Source organism: Anoplolepis gracilipes, chromosome 15 (genome assembly GCF_047496725.1).
Source record: "Anoplolepis gracilipes chromosome 15, ASM4749672v1, whole genome shotgun sequence".
Taxonomy (NCBI): domain Eukaryota; kingdom Metazoa; phylum Arthropoda; class Insecta; order Hymenoptera; family Formicidae; genus Anoplolepis; species Anoplolepis gracilipes.
The window spans coordinates 6,540,675-6,547,354 of NC_132984.1; the positions used below are offsets into that span (position 1 = coordinate 6,540,675).

Below are 6,680 nucleotides of genomic sequence, written 5' to 3' on the forward strand. Positions count from 1 at the left end.
ACTTTGGCAGCAAATTATGTGTATTAAAATGAAAATTATAATTTATGTTATAAGATATTTTCTTTTAATTTTAAAAGTATAAGTAAATATTAATAATTTTAAATAATTAAAATAATATAAACAAACAATAATAACCATTGATAATCTTTAATCTTTAATTAAATCAAGCATTTGAGACAAAAATTCTGTCAATTTGCTTCTACCTTGTCATTTTTTACATTATTATAACATAATTATACATCAATCATTTGTTTATAACATTTTATTATTAATCAAATATTTCCTTATAAACATAATTTTTTATTTTTTTAGACAGATTATCATCCTTTAAATAAACTTTCAATGATTCCCAAGAGTGAACTCGTGAAAATGCAACATAAGGTGACCATGACTAAAAAACATCTTTTCGAAGATCTATTACAATTTTATTAAAAGTTTGTCCTTGTGATTTATTTATAGTCATAGCAAATGCCAATTTCACTGGAAATTGTTTTCTTTTAAAAGTAAATGGGTACACATTTTCGCAATACAAAGTAATACGATTAATGAAGACAATTTCCCCAGTCTTATTACCTGTTAAAATGTCACAACGCAATAAATTATTATCTAAATCTAAAACTAATAATCTAGTACCATTGCATAAACCTTCATTGATGCTAAGATTTCTAATAAGCATAACAATAATGTATTTTCTTAAGCGTAATTCATGAGGTGGAAGACACGTTGGATTTAAAGAGTTAAGATATTCTATCGGAATTATTTCATAAATATCTTTATTATCTCCAGTCGTTTCAGGAGTATCTATACTTGTATAAACTCTTTCCATCGTTTTATCTAATAAACTTACTACTTTTTCATTTATTTCATCAACATCGACATTTCTTGCAGATAATATAACGTAATTAGTCATACTTTTATATTGTTTACGTTTTATAATGTCTCCGTACATGTCTTTAACTATATCCAAATCTGCGTTTGCTATACATTTTTCTGGAATATGAACATTATCTGAGTAATCATTTAAAGAACCATTACCTAAGTTTATTAAAAACTGTGCAAATTCTTTTTTTTATAGTAAAGTTCTCATATTTTGTGTCAATGAAAATATTTTAAATTGTTTCCATAGAGTACTAAATTTTATCAATAAATTTATAATTTCACAACGCGTAGCTCTTTCTTTTATAGGTAATAATTGTCTAAAATCTCCACCAAGAAGAACAATTTTACCACCAAAATATAAATTATTTTGCATTATATCGCGTAACGTTCGATCCATTATTTCTAATATATAGCGTAGTGCCATAGAAGCTTCATCTATAATAAAAACATTTACAAGTTTTAAATTTTCAGCTTCTTTAGATTGTACTTTAATGTTTGATGTAGAATCGGTGAAAAGAGGTACAGGTAATCCAAAAACTTTATGTATTGTTTTCCCATTTGGAAGTAATGTTGCAGCAATACCGGTAAATGCCATTGTATTAATTATTTTTCCTCTACTTTTAAGTAGATAATACAAGGTTGTATAAATGAAAGTTTTACCAGATCCACCAGGACCATCAATGTAAAAACAGTTATCACTATTATTACTTGTTGTTGCTATTAAAATAGTATCAACAATTTCTTTTTGTTCTTTATTTAATTGTTCATATTGTCGCATACCTATCGATGTATCTTTTTCAATCATTTCTTCGTCGTTTGTTTCTTGTTACTCCATTTCTTGTTCCATTTCAGGAAAATTAGCAACATTTGATCCTTCCATTTGAAGCAAATTAATAATATAAGTATAAGCTTTCTTTATTCCTGTTATAGGTCCAAATCGTCTTGTATAATCTTCCGACATATCTTTTTTAAACTCCCATAATTTTTTCGGATGAACTGGTTGGCAATGAATCAAAATTCGTACAAACAAATTACGAAGTCGTTTTGGCATCATCCAAACTTTTGCTTCATTCATTGCACGATACCATTCTTCATCATCTTCTATGAGTCCTAATGCTAAACATGCGTCGGTAAAAGTTTGATGTATCTTATTATTAACTGTTCTTAATTCTTAAAAATTTGTAGCCCCTTTAACATGTAGTAAAAGTATACGTAAATGAAACAACTCTAGCTGAGACGGACTGATGGAATACATACGACCGATACAATTAAAATATCTTTGACGTTTTTCCCAGTGATTAATAGTTCTACCATTAATTGTAACTTTTTTAAATACATAATGAGATGGAATATCACTATATAAATATTGTTTCGCTTCTTTATCTCGAGCATTTAACTCAAAATAATCTAACAACATTGTTACTTGTTCTACAGCAGATCTTAATGTATCATTATTAATACTATCATCGATTATTACATTATGTTCGTTTGGTAAATGAACCGGTAAACGAAATATAGCGTGACTTTTTTCTTGTAAAGGTTTGCTCAAAATACACCAACATGCTTCTACAGGCCCGACATATCGAGCTTCAATAAATTTCAATTTTACGTTTATTATTTATTTATTTTACATTTATTTCAACTTTTATAGAACATGATAAAATTATTCTTTTATATTTTATAATCTGTATTCCATTAAAATTTAATCTTTTTATACTAATTCTAATATATTACTAATTAATAATGATTTAAAAATGAAAGAGTAAAAAAATAAAATTTATATCATTCAATCTTAAAAGTAATATAAATGTATAAATTACCTTGAAATTACTTCAAGACTCATCCAATATAAGGTTCCTATAAGAAATTTTCGCTTTGATAATTCTTGAGATTTTAGCACAGAAACCGAAATCTGACAGTTCTACTTGCCATGTGCCATATGTCTTTGTGAAACTGAACTTGTGTAATAACATATTTTGGTTTACTTGATGTTTTCTCGATGCCTCTACAACTGAACCTATAAATTAAATATTGTCATTACATTAATTATAATGTATATAATGTAATAAATGTGTCATATATTTGTTAAACATATGTCCTACTATTCTTAAAATAGAAGAAAGCTAATGTTACAGTTCCCATCAAATTTTTTAAAATATTTGTTTAGATTGTATGTCTTAATTAATTTATGGAAAAAAATTATAAATGCTTTTTAAATTATACACATTCGTTAAAATTAAATATTATAATAATAATAGTACATTAATATTAAATAAATTATATATGCATTGATTTAGAAGTTTCCATTGTTTTTTTAGATATGACTGGAGATTGATGAATTTTCAGACATATTATATGCCTAAGGATATTTATTAATGTTATGTCAACTTAATTGGGTCAACGGTCTTAGCAAAGCTATGAATTTGTATAATAACACATTTTAGTTTATTTGATGTTTTCTCGATACTTCCACAACTAAATCTTATAAATTAAATATTATCATTAGATTAATTATAATTTATGTAATGTAATAAATGTATTATATATCTGTTAAACATATATCCTACTTTTTTTTAAAGAGAAGAAAACTAATGTTACAATTTACATTTTAAGTTTTAAAATATGCATTTAGGTTGTATATTTTTTTTTGTCTAAATTAATTTAATTTAATGATAAATTTGGTATATTTGATCCGGAATGAGTTAAATTTGACCATGATTGCATATTAGGATTATGATTTTAAAAGTTTGGAATTATGTTCTGTATGCTGGAACTTACTCCACTGCCAACACACGCAGAATTCTGTCTCAACTTATCATTGTAGTTACATGGTTTATTAAAATTTATGAAACTTTGATTAATATTTGAAGGTATCTCCTGGCCTTCAAGGACGGATGGATTACTTGCATGCTTGCAAATGTATGACGTGACTATAATAATGTTATAATCTTTAATTTCATATAAAAAATAATACAAGACATCAAAAGATTATCCTTAACAAAAATTTGAAGCTACTTAATTTATTTAATAATATTGTTACAACAATAAACTTTAAGTTATTGCTGTATATTAACAATAACATACCTCTCCTGAGTCGAGGTTAGGTGGACTCGAAGAGTGTAAAAAATTGTAACACCTACCATGCGACGACGCAATTTCTGAGAAACGCGGCTCCATCGAGACTCGCCCGCCCTGGCTTAAGTGTCGCACGCAGAGATCTCCTCGTGGAAACTCTAAGAACGAGACACGATGCGCGAGTAGACGAGACAGCGGCGAAGTTCGTTGCCGTCCTTGGACGAGTTTAGACGTGTCTTCTTGCGCTGTTACGCATTATATTTTTTAGTATATAGATGATATAAAATAAAAAAATTTAGAATATAATATAAATTTTCTTTTACCCGTTAATAGCTATAAGACGTACATATATTCGTCAGGGCCAAAATCAATAGAAGAAGACAGCGGCAAACACAGACGAGGCCTATATACGCCATTTTCTTCTTCTTCTACTGATTTATAGCATATAGCTCTTAGCCGGTCTACCTACTTTGTGGTTAGATTGAAATGATAAGAGAATTAAAATAATGAAAGTAAATATATGTATAAGTACGTGAAATAGTAATGGAAGAATTATAATAATTTAAAAAATATAAAAGTTACTTACAATTAATCCAAAAAAATAACGCGTAAAAGCGCATAAGAAACACGTCCGCACTCGTCCAAGGACGGAAAACGGAAACGAACGAAAATTCATCATTCATCCATTTCTGACAAATCGCACACCAGCGAACCGTGCGACGAAACTCACGAATCTTTCGGGCGTATAGAGCCTCTTAGGAAGAGAGTGGCAAACTCACGCAATAACGTAACCTCTCTATTTGATTTTTATATAAAATAAATACAAAGCTGCAAATATTAATATTATTTTCAGTTTTTCGTGTTTCGTGCACATTATAAAATGCTCAGTAAAAGCTTTAACGCCTCTATCCAATCAGAAGAAATGAAGGATTACATAATTGAGTTTGCTACTCTTTTCCTATATAAGTCTCTAACCGGTTATGTTCCAACTTCTTCGTATTTTCTAATTTTAAAACTTTCTTCTTTCTATATATTCTCTCTTCTTCTTCTTATTTATTTCTATTGTTTATTCTTCTTCTCTTCTTTAACTTTAAAGAAGTTAATTTAATAATATTTAAATATTTAATATATATACATATATATAAATATATATCAATATTATAAATTAGAGATTAAAGTGTGAATAAATTGAATAATTTTGGCTAGTCAGGTCGTTTTAATTAACCCGTTGTTTATATATCAATATTATTATCTAATATTATATTATTTGTATCTAATACTCTCCCTCCCTCTCTCCCTCCCTCCCTCTTGCCTTCCCTCTCTCCCTCCCTCTATCCCTCTCCCCCCTCCCTCCCCCCCCTCCCCCCCCTCTCTCTCTCTCTCTCTCTCTCTCTCTCTCTTTCTCTCTCTCTCCTTTTCTTATCTTTTCTTTTAACGGTTCGTGTAAAATAAATATTATTATATATCATCACCTAAAAAAATTAATATTTTTCTTTTACACTATTTAACAATAACTGAACACACGAAACATACAACAACTATTAATTATTATAATTATTTTTACACATAATATAATATATATTGTATATATATATACTTACTTCTTTTCATTCATCGTCACTGCTTCATCCTATTGATAAATTTGCCTTCTCTTATAAATATTTTCTACTAAATCTTCTGTGATACGACACAATAATAATAAGCTTATAAGAAATATAAATACCGCGATCATCACAACATTTAACCTTTATCACTGTCATAAATCGACACGATACACGAACCGTCTTTATCATAACCGCGATCAAGTCCACCTTGTACCTATATCGAATCGACCGCCAATCACGTACACGGAAAAGCGGCAACAATTACAAGCGATATAACAGGCACTTCAAGTTAGGTTACAAATGACTTTTTTTATAAAGGATTCGCTGCAGGAAAACAAGAGAAAGTCAATCTTTAGATTTTTCGCAAAACAACAATTTTCACTTATCATCAATCATCACTCAGCTTTAATAGCTTTAATCTTATAGTTATCTAAATCTTGACACTATTTACACTTTTAAGATGAAAAATAACGCACGTACAATTTATGTTTCGTAGATTCTGGCGTATTGAAAGATGAAACTTAACGAACAGATGCGCATCAAGATATTGTTCTAACGATAAATGCGCGCTTGCGCATATATATTTAAGATAATCACAACCACAGAGCTTATGCTAATGGAGGGGCCTTGCCTACTGTCGAACATAGGAGAATCTACTGAAGAAAGATCGACAAAAAGAGTATTTTATCTTTCTTTCTGTAATCTCCAATTTCGGATTGTTTTCATAAGAAAAAAAAGGATAGCCTATTTAGGAGGACGACCACAGTATAGATCTGTCATTGTTTATCATCCAATATTTCCTGCTTTCTCTGTCTTATTTCAGTACGCTAGGACTGCTCTATTAATATAACCCAGTAAACACTGTTTATTGCAGCAATATAACGTAGAAGTAACAATAAATATAATGCAACTTATATCATATATAACTTATATATCATATGTACTATTATGTAATGTTATAGTGGTTATTACATGTATTAAATATTACTGCAATGTAACATTGTTATCTGAATGTTATATAATTTTTTCTGTATATAATATACATATAATTTGATTACAAAACATTATTATTATATTAATTATATTTTTATTGATGAAAATTATGTTACAATAATTTAAAGA

The 6,680-nt window shown here is 28.3% G+C and overlaps 1 long non-coding RNA gene across 1 annotated transcript; it reads right to left on the reverse strand.

Annotated features, from left to right (window-relative positions):
• Window positions 1-211: 211 nt before the first annotated feature.
• Window positions 212-6,202, reverse strand: LOC140673973 (uncharacterized). The gene is made up of 3 exons (XR_012048143.1): window positions 5,556-6,202; window positions 2,700-2,896; window positions 212-1,995 (listed from the first exon to the last, which is right to left on the reverse strand). It is a non-coding gene; the product is annotated as an uncharacterized lncRNA (long non-coding RNA).
• Window positions 6,203-6,680: the final 478 nt, after the last annotated feature.